The following is an 11,009-nucleotide window of genomic DNA, read 5'->3' on the forward strand; positions in this document are numbered from 1 at the left end:
AACAGGGATCATCACTAACATTCTTTTCTTCCATATTCCCACATCTCATTAAGCATGGTCAGAAGCTCCAAATTCTCTACCGTTCATATACAAAATAGTTCAAGACATAAAAATTCACATGGTCAGGTCCATCAGAATTGGTACCAATTTCTGTTCTAGTTACTGTCCCTGTTAACTGAGATGAAACCAACTTAGAAAAGAAAGGGTCTATTTCAGCTTACAGGCTGTAGTCCATCATTAAACAAAGTCTAGGTATGGAATCCAGGCAGACATTAAAGAAGCGCCATGGGAAAATGATGTTTATTGGCTGGTTCCCCATGGCGTGCTCAGCTCGCTATTCTACACAGCCCAGGATCACAAGTGAGTCAGTCCCCATGCCTCAAGGGGGCAATTTTTGAGTTGAGGTTTCCCTTTCCCAAGTAACTCTAATTCATGTTGGGTGAGAGCCAGACAGTGAGAAGCACATCAAAATTTTAAACTTATTTTGAAATTTGTTCTCTATAGGACACTGTTCTCTAATTAGGAAATGAGTTTTCTGTAGATTAAAGGAAAGATACAAAAACTTACTTTCCCTACTGAAGTGGTAATTTCTGGTTTCTTTGGAGACTCGACTGTGTCATGTGATACTTTTCTGGAAACTGTCTTATGAGAGGATGTTTTGCTGAGACAAGTGTGTTTTTCTGGATGCCGTCTTGTGAGAAGGCATATGATGTTTTCCTGGAGCAGATGCTTGAGAGTGTGAAGGATGTTTAGGAAGAGTATAAATATAACCCCACAGACAGTGAGAGGATGCTCTCACATTAGTTTACCTTGTAATGCTTCACTGGTCGTTACTGAAAATGCTCTTGCATTGCTATGCCTTACATCACTTTGCTGGTCTCCAAAGATTTTTGATTGTCATGACTTCATAGAGAGAGATTTGCCAAAAAAATCTCATAGTATTCCTGCTGTTTCTGAAGACTTGTGCCAATTTGATGGAGCCTTGTGGTTTCTTCTGGATATGGCTGCTGCTACCATTCATGTTTGGGTGCTTGCTGATTGAACTGCAGCTACGGCTTGGATGGCAGCTACTGATTCATGTTTGATGTTTTGGACAGGACTGCTCATATTCTGAAAATGAAGATTACAATCTCCGCAAAGAACTACTTCTAAACAGCTGCATATCTCCTTATCTGATTAACAATCTTTCTCCCCTACCTCCGGTCAATGGGTTAGAAGGAAGGTTAAAGCATTTAAGAATCCTTATAAAGTAGGCTATGATAAATCTACGTCTGTACTCTACTGCAATGGCCATAGTCCTGACTAGGCATATTTTAGTCAGAGGATTTTTAGCAATGGAAGAAAAATCTCAGATACAAGAGGAAGATCATCGCCAAGAATTGCTCTTCTTGCCAGTCCCTTCAATCTCCCTGTAGTGAAGGAACCAATATCTCCTCAAGCTCAGAGCAACCTCTGTGCTCTTCTCTGGGCACTGGTGGTGTCCTGGTTATATTTGTTTTCTAGAGAATCCCTGACAGGAATCAGCTGCTTTCTGCTCCTCTTGGTGACCTTGCTGGGCATCCTGAAGCTTGGACAGCTCTGTGATTGTCACCCATCTTTAGTCCATCTTCACAGAAAGAACACTGTGTGGCTTCACTCTGAACAGAGACCCTCCTGTGGCTCTGAAACTGCACACAGCACTGAAGCTACAGGAGGGTGCGGAGCCCAGGGGCGCCCCAGCATGATGGCTGCACCTGTGCATGTGCAGCAGCTGCTCTGGAGCTGAGGGGCAGCTGCTCATCCCTAGTCCCTCAGGGTCCTTCCCTGCATGTGTGACACCTTCACCTGGGTTTCCACTGCCTCCTGAAGCTCACACCAGGAAGTCAACTTGTATCAGGCATGGGGGTTTTCAGACTGAGTGCAGGAAAGATAAAAAACTCTCCTGATCATTAGACTGAGGCAGCTGCATGCTTCTCTGCACTGAGTCATGAGTGCAGGCTGCACACAAACCACCTGAGAATTGATCAATAAGACATTCGGGCACTTTCAGGGATTTTGTCATGTTCTGAAAAACTTTAAAATGCAACTTCCGTTGTTACAAGTGGGAAGTACACTGCTCTGTGCAATCACCAAGTGCAACAGCACACCAGCACTTCTTGCTTCTGTTCCTCAGGAGTTTACAGACTGGTTTGTTTTCTCTTCCCACTTCCTCCTCACAGGCCCTTTAACACTATTTACCACAAACTTGGGTTGTAAAAGGAGTGACCAAATACACCTGCCTTATCTATTCCAAGAAAAGGAGATCATTAAATCTATATTACATAATAATTATTATCTTGTTACTCTATGTGATTGGAGAATCTCCTTTAAATCAATTTATAGGGCAAGGAAAACATTTTAGTCAGAGCATGCACCCATATTCTGGATATAGTATTCAGTTGTTCTTTTGTACACCACTCCTCAGGCTCTTGATACAGTCCAGACACTTTATTCTTAGGGTAAACTGGTCCCCTCCTCCTCAGAGTTTCCTCCATTGTCTTAGGTCCCAATATCATCAAAGAACCATCTCCCCTCACCTCCTCCACCCAGACTCTCAGCCAGGTCTGGTTTGGGAGGAGCTTCAGGCTCTGAAAGCTGGGAGGGAACTCAACAGGGTGTGGCCTTGCAGGGCTCCTGGGTGGAGCTGACTGGTTGCAGGAGGAGGGGACACTTCAACAGCCACCCTGACACCACAGCCCAGGGGTTGGTTACTTGCTTCTGTCTCCAGCAGCCACACAAGCACCATGAAGAGGCTGCTGCGCTCTCTGCTGGGGCTTCTGTGCACCCAGGTTTGCTGTGAGTCTGGCTGTCAGCATTCAGGGCTCCTGAGAGGATCTGGCTCAGCACATGGAGGGGTGGAGAGAGCAGCTTAGGAGTCCTGCAGAGCTCCCACCTTCTCAGAGGACATGGGTGTGCTCAGGGCACTGTGGGCACTGAAATGACAGTCATCACTGTCTCTTTCTCTGTTTCTAATCAGGGGTGAAGGGGCAGCAAGTGCAGCAGAGTCCTGTGTCCTTGGTTCTGCAGGAGGGAGAGAATGCAGAGCTGCAGTGCAACTTTTCCACCTCAGCAACCAGGCTGCAGTGGTTTTACCAACGTCCTGGGGGAAGCCTTGTCAGCCTCTTTTACAATCCTTCTGGGACAAAGAAGAGTGGAAGACTGACATCCACGACAGTCACAACGGAACGACGAAGCTCTTTGCACATCTCCTCCTCCCAGACCACAGACTCAGGCACTTATTTCTGTGCTATGGATGCACAGTGCTCCCCACACACCTGCAGCCTGTACACAAACCTCAGCGGAGTGGTTATGTCTCTTCCTAGTCACAAGACATCAGGAAGACACCACAGTATATGTATCTAGTTTAATGCCTCTTTCCCGTGTTTGTAGAGTTTCACCCTCATCTAAACTTTGAACCGCATAGGTTCAAAACTTTGCCCTTTAGCTTCATTTCTCCATATAAACACCCTCCTGAAGTAGAAATTTTCAACTTAGAACTAACAGAAGCTGATGGGATTACTGAATCAATGTAAACATTTTAGCCACAGTGTACTGAACTTGCAAAGAGTAAGGAGCAAAAGGAGAAACAGGCAAAGGCTGACATCCATGTAAAACTGCTGTGGACAGTGATGTAGCTTAGATGTGCCTCAAACACATTCAGTCCTGAGCAGAGTGGGTCATGGCAAGGTGGACACATGTGTTTGGCCTATTGATGCGCTGGGAAAGCATCCCCCAAACGCGTCTATGCTGTTAAACAGATGTGAGTGAGATTCACACTGTATTTTTTCCTTACCTAAGTTCTGTGCATATCCTTGGAGTTTCTCTGGACCAGGAATTTGCCCTATTCTGAAGAATGGCCCTGCATGTTTAAGAACATGTTCTTGGCTGAATGGATATTTATGAGTGTTGGGGTCCAGGAATTGCTTCACAAACCCCATGAACACCAATCTCAGTCAGACAGGAATAGTTCATTGAGCATATGCCAGGGTCACAGCCCTGATTAAGGAATTGAACCATAACACCAGGTGCAGGTCCTCCAGGCCTTTTAAAGCCTGAGATCTACAAACGCCTGTGCCAAGTTTTTCCACCAATCAGGATTTAGGAAGATTTCCTTAGGGACAGCTCATTGTTGTACACTGCTCCCATTGGTTGGGGTATTCAACTGTGGCAGGGGACTTGCCTTTTCTAACATCCATGTCTTCACTTGTCTACCAGGATGGGACTTGTCTAACACTCATGTTTCTTTTTGCCAAGTAGTATGTCAGTCCCAAGGAGGGCTTGGAAACTTAAACTTTACTCAATCCCTACTCAAAATGGAAATCTTATTTTAAATACTTTCTTGTATTTCTTATGTTAGGGGTCCATGCCCGTGGTAGGCTATAAAAGCTAATACCGTAAAAGCTTACACACAGGTGCAGGAAGAGCTGCTGGGTGGTTAGTTCAGGTCCAAGTTTATAGTGAGTAACTATACAAAGCAATTCTACTGATTCTATCATGATGGTTCCCAAGAGGTTAGAATAAATAATCACCTTGGGCATTAGAAAGTTCCTAGTAACAACAGAGAAAATTTCCCTATAATGACAGCCTAGCCAGGTAACTGTTATCTAGGCCTTAACATTTTACTTTGGCCTTAACATTCCATTAGGCCTGTACTGGCTAGTTTGTATGCCAACTTGACACTGTAAGACTCTCAGAGAGAATCTTTCTTTAGGAGGGAGCTCCTCGAGCCCAATGACCAGTCCGAGTCCACAGGCTGCAATCTGAAAGAGGATTTTTATTGATCAGGATACACAGGTATCTGTGGGCGTCCCAGTCAATTCGGAAGACTGGCGCGCCTAACAGAACCAGGGACGGGTTTTTATAGGGCATTGGGGAGCAGAAGCAGGCTTATAGAAGCAGATGTATGGTTACAGGGATGTGATTGGTGGAGTAAATGAGGCATACGTGTATGTTACCTATTTTGGCTATAATCATAACAGTGAGTTAGCAAAAAGTACATGGTGGTCAGGGCTTCCGGGGGGTCTGGGACTGTTTCTTTTTCTTGCCAGGTGGCCCATGGAGCAATGTCCATAATTTAGTCTGGTTTCTGCATTTTGTTTTCTTTTACGGTCTGTTTTGTCTAAATGATGGGCCAGCTTGTCCCACAAAGCTTGGACACATCTGAACTTTCTCAGGCTTATTTTAGTTCTGAGTCTGTGTATCTAAAAACTTATTTTTTACTTCTATAGTTGAGGGCCTTGGGCTTGTACAATTCCCTTTCTGGGAGGGGGTCTTTTATTCCCCCATTTTCTTTTTTGTCCTTGAGTGGAATCTTCCACTCAACTTGGTTAAGGTACCTCTGGTTTTTTTTTTGTTTGTTTGTTTTTGTTTTTTTTTGTTTTTTTTTTATCATCTGATACTGTTGTCTCAGCACAAAAGTTTGAATGACTGAAAGACTATATCTCTTATTATTCCTGTCTGATCTGCATAGAAACAACATTTTTCCTTTAATGTAGCACACAGACTCCTTCTTTAAGGAATATCAGGTCTAATCTTTTCCTATTTTGAAGGACTTCCTCTGAGACGGAGATTAGGTGTTCTTGGAGGTCAGCTAAAAAGTCTTTTTTATTTTTTTTATATCTGAGTCAATGGCAGTTCCTAATTCTCTATAAGCCTTGCATTGTAGGGCAACAGCAGATGTCCTTGTGCTGTCCTTGTAGCACCTAGATAGCCTTAAATAATTCTCAACTCTCTTTTGTGTATTATTAAGTCTTTAGCATCAGGATTCTATTCTGGACACTATCTGAACCTATACACCAAAGTCTTTTAGAACTTCTAAACTTATATAGGTTGTGATCCCTGAGGCACAGTCCCAAGAAGTGTTAGGAGTACTAACATATGTAATGTTACATCATTTGTAATAAAAATCAAGCCTATCTCTACACCTATTCCGCGGGAACCGAGAGCAAACATGAAATTCTTGTTTCTAAAACACACTCCTCAAGTGAGCATTATAGTAACCTCCCAGTCACTTAAGTCTAGGGAGCTTTTTGAAGATCTGAGTGTCCCTCTAGGTCCTAGCTCTCAGCCCCAACAGCTAGTACGCTGCTGGTGAGGGCTGAGAATTGATGGCTGTCAGGGTGGTCAGCAGCACCAGGTACAGTCCTTTCCAGCGAGGCTCCAGTGTCTGGGCTCAGTGTAGCTGTAGTCTCCGACCTGGAACTGATGAGATAGATGACTCAGGGGTCCCCAGAGCATAGGCTGCTGTCAGCTGTGAGCAGATTTCTTTCTGTATCACCTGTAGGTCTTTTAGCCTGGCATACAAATCATTATTAGTATGACATGTTGGTTCAGTAACATCATCTAATATAGTCAGGGGAGCTGAGGCCCCGTATAAGATCTCAAAGGGGGTAAGGCTGAATCTGGAAGAGGTATTTCTTGCTCTGAAGAGAGCAAGAGGGAAGGAGTGTCACCCAGTCTGTGCCAGTCTCCATGGTTAATTTGGTCAGGGTCTCTTTTAAAATTTTATTTATTCTCTCTATCTGTCCTGAACTTTGAGGTCTGTAGATGTAATATAATTTTTAATTGACCTCTAAATACCTGGCCACACCCTGGCTTACCTTGACAACGAAGGCAGGGCCATTGTCTGACCCAATTACCTTGGGCACTCCAAACAGCGAGAAGATTTCTTCTAGTAACTTCTTGATGACTATTGAGGCCGTCTCTTGCTTGGTGGGGAAAGCTTCTACCTATTCCTGAAAAGATGTCTATAAATACTAGGAGATATTTATAACCATATTTTTTTGGTTTTATCTCTGTGAAGTCTACTTCTCAGTAGGATCCAGGTTGTTCCCCACGGAGCCTCTTACCACAGTCAACTTTCTTGAAAACAGTTATCATTTGGCATGTTATACATCAGTGCACTATCTGTTCCACGAGATACTTGAGACCTGTGACATAATATTTAGTTTTTGAAAACGTCTGGATGAGTTTGCTTACCCCTAAGTGAGTCCATTGATGGATTTGTTTTATCATGGCCTCTGCCTATTTTTGTAGCAGGATCTTCTTTCTCGTTGAGGTGTACTAGAGTCTCTTTCTCGGCCTGGCTGGGTCATGGAGGGCCCTTAACCTAGCCAGAATCTCTTTTTCTTGTCCTCAGATGTCAGCAGGCCCCTCTGCTGATGGGCTGTAGCAAAGGCATACCTGCTGTCCACATAAATGTTAAGTCTCTTTCTCAGATCAAGGGCTTTGGTGAGGGGAGCGATCTCTACCCCCTGAGTAGTGGTGTCTTCTGGTAGGGCCTGAGCCCAAATGACTCTGTTTCCATCTATCACTGCTGTCCCAGCCCATCTTTTTCTATGAACCAGATGACATCTATCCCCTCTGCTGGCTGATCAGTCCGATCTTTATGCCACTCTTTAGTGAGCTCCTGCTGACAGTCATGAAGGGGGGTGTCTAGGTCGGGGTCCGGGAGCAGGGTTGTAGTGTTTAGACTTGTAGGGGCAGTCTGGAATCACAAGGAACAAGTGGGATACCCGGCCCATGCCAAGGTCCACTGTTCTTCAGGTAGTCCATGAGTATTGTTCGTTGCCAGTAGCTCCTTGCACTCAAGGTCTTTGGATATTGGCCCCACTAGGGGGGCATAGGAGCACAGAGCATTGGGTCCCTGTATCCACACTTCTCTTCTATCTCTGTATATAGCCAGCACTCTAGTACCAAGAGGCTTGCCTTCCGGGCTGCTGGAGAGGCCCCTCTTGTTCTTTCTGGGGAAGTCCCTGACCCAGTGTCCTTTTTCCTTGTGATAGGCACACTGATCTTTAGCTAGGAATTCTCTTCTGTTGCCAGGTACTGTCTTCCTAGGTTCCCTAACTACTGTGGCCAGTATATATTCCTCTCCTGTCTTTTATCCCTCTTTAGCTCTCTAGCTTCTTCTTCCTTTTGTCTCTTTTCTTCTTTAGCTTCTTGTTCTTTATATCTTCTTTTTTCTTTTTCTTCTTTAGTCTCTCTCATATCTTCTGTATCTTCCTCTATAGCTATTAGATGCTGTCCACTTAACCACACTTCAACTTTACTTTCTCTGTAACTTACACTAACTCTCAGCAACTTAGCTTAACCCTTTAAATTTCTGTAACTTTCTCTCTTTATATCTTTTCCTTATCTTAGCCAGATTGGTGGGGCATTTTCCAGCCCCTCGGAGACCCACCCTTGGAGCCTGGTGGCAGACCTGGAGCACTCCCTACCTTCAGGGGTATTCAAGTCAACAGTCAGGAGCCTTCCATCCATGTCTGGATTTATCTTTCTGGCCTCTAGTAGGATTCCGTCTTTCCTCGGTGGTAAAGAAGACCTGTAACAGTTACTAACAAGCATCTCAAGTGGGATGGTGAGAAAACAAGAAGAGAATCTAGAGAATAGAGGTCCACTGAAGAGGACAAATAGCATTTAGTCACACAGCTAAGCCAGGAGGCTTTCTTGGGACAAAAAGGCTGTTGTAAAAATAAACACAAGCTTTGTGTCTGTGAAACAGAACAGCAAGCAGAGAGGGAGCTGATCTGTTACCGACTATCTCTCTGGACTTAAGAACTAATAACAAAAGGATGGAAAGATGATTAGGACCTGGGTGCTAGATGCCAAGTGGCTGACAAAAGAATTGTAACCAGTTCACCTGGGACTTTCAGGACCTCAGTAGCAGCCCTTTACCAAACTGTCTCAGTGGGCTAAAGGCCCATGGAAAAGAAAACATTAATCCTGACCTTGGCCACAGCCAAAGCCTGAATTCTAAATTTTGACTGGCAAAACAAAGTTCTTCACAGTTTGTTGCAGATTCTTTTTGAAACTATTTTAGGGGCTTCTCTGCCCCCCAACCTGGGGCATTTTGACCACAGGGGTAGGAACTGGCTGCTGAGGGGATAGGATCAAAGGCACTCTCTATGTCAATGATGACTAACAGGGAAGGTTACTTAATGTTGGAGATCAACTCCTCTCTTGGAATAGGGCCACCAGATAAGGCAGGCTCCCTTAAAGAACTTCTCTTAATGAACGCTCTTCTTCTGTGAGCAAGTGTTGAAGATCTGGCCACTGAAGGCAGCAACTGGAATTATTATTTTTTTTTTAGGGCCAAAAGTCTCATAAAACAACCACTAACTCTATATTATCTTTTTGTTGTCAAAGCGCCAACCCCGGCCGGCCTCATCACCTTGAAACTCCTCTTACGCTGACTTGGCCAGAGCTGCGCCACTGCCCACATGCAGCCTGTAGCTTGCTAGCAGGCCTGCATGCTTGTCACCCTCAGCCCCTATATTTTTCTACTCTGCTGTCCCTTCCTTAGAAGCTGTGAATGTTTAAGCAACAGGGAGAATTTTTCTTCAGGATCTAAGGTAAAGCTTTCAGGCTCTTGTTAATACCTGTTTCAGACAGGGTCACTCACTAACCTGGAGTTCTTTATACACAACTGTTAACAGCAGCTAGACTGGACAAGGGGAGCAAAGGGAGGGGCATCTCTCCTTGGGGAGGAGGCCCAAGAGAGAAAGATAAAACTCCCCGGCAGAAAACAATTTTTTTCAAGCAAATTATTTCTAAGTTAAGCACCAAGAGGACCAAGTACAACTCCTTGACAAACAAAGCAAACAGTTTCATGATTTTAAACACAGTCGTCAGTCCAAGATTTTAAACACAGTCATCTATCCAAAGTCCAAAAATGAAACAAAAGTCAAAAAGACACTGGACAATACCACAGAAAACAACCCAGACAAACAAGACTAAGACAAAGAATCCTATAACCAATTTCCACAGATGTTCAAAGAAAATTAGGACACAAAGAAGACAAACAATTCCAACAGTCAGACAGACAGACGCACCGCGCGGCTTCGGTGTCAAACTGAATCCAAAAATTCAGACAGAGGCGACGAGGGTCTGGATCCTTCAGTGGATCCGGCTCTCTCTTCTCTCCTCCAACCCAAAACCATGTATCCTTCTGATACAGGCTGAGCCCCGAAAAACCGGGCTCTAAACACCCTTGGAACGTCTTCCAGGGCTGCGGGGGAGAAGTCCGAGCTCCTCAGCTCCTTCTCTGGCCCGCCCAAATACAAACGGTCTAGACCCAAGCCAAGTAACTAAGCATTTACAGAACAAAGCAAGACAAGACAAACACTGGCCAGCTTACCTCCTGGTGGGTGGTCGGTGGTCTCTAGGCAGAGGATCTCCGATCCCGGACGAGCCCCCATAATGTAAGACTCTCAGAGAGAATCTTTCCTCAGGAGGGAGATCCTCGAGCCCAATGACCAGTCCGAGTCCACAGGCTGCAATCTGAAAGAGGATTTTTATTGATCAGGATACACAGGTATCTGTGGGCGTCCCAGTCAATTCGGAAGACTGGCGCGCCTAACAGAACCAGGGACGGGTTTTTATAGGGCATTGGGGAGCAGAAGCAGGCTTATAGAAGCAGATGTATGGTTACAGGGATGTGATTGGTGGAGTAAATGAGGCATACGTGTATGTTACCTATTTTGGCTATAATCATAACAGTGAGTTAGCAAAAAGTACATGGTGGTCAGGGCTTCCGGGGGGTCTGGGACTGTTTCTTTTTCTTGCCAGGTGGCCCATGGAGCAATGTCCATAATTTAGTCTGGTTTCTGCATTTTGTTTTCTTTTATGGTCTGTTTTGTCTAAATGATGGGCCAGCTTGTCCCACAAAGCTTGGACACATCTGAACTTTCTCAGGCTTATTTTAGTTCTGAGTCTGTGTATCTAAAAACTTATTTTTTACTTCTATAGTTGAGGGCCTTGGGTTTGTACAATTCCCTTTCTGGGAGGGGGTCTTTTAGACACAAGCTGGAGTTATCACATAAAAGGAGCCTCAGTGGTAGAAATGCCTTCATGAGACCCAGCTATAAGGTATTTTCTCCACTAGTGGTCAAGGTGGGAGGACCCAGCCCATTGTGGGTAGTGCCATCCCTGGGCTGGTGGTCTTGGGTTCTATAAGAGAGCAAGCTGAGCAAGCCAGGGGAAGCAAGCAG

At 44.8% G+C, this 11,009-nt stretch overlaps 1 long non-coding RNA gene across 1 annotated transcript; it reads right to left on the reverse strand.

Moving 5' to 3' along the window:
- Positions 1 to 4,772: 4,772 nt before the first annotated feature.
- Positions 4,773 to 10,375, reverse strand: LOC148000941 (uncharacterized). Its single transcript, XR_015638772.1, has 2 exons — positions 10,157 to 10,375; positions 4,773 to 6,311 (listed from the first exon to the last, which is right to left on the reverse strand). It is a non-coding gene; the product is annotated as an uncharacterized LOC148000941 (long non-coding RNA).
- Between the last annotated feature and the right edge of the window lie 634 nt (positions 10,376 to 11,009).

Source organism: Rattus norvegicus, chromosome 15 (assembly GCF_021556685.1).
Source record: "Rattus norvegicus strain SHRSP/BbbUtx chromosome 15, alternate assembly SHRSP_T2T, whole genome shotgun sequence".
Taxonomy (NCBI): Eukaryota; Metazoa; Chordata; class Mammalia; order Rodentia; family Muridae; genus Rattus; species Rattus norvegicus.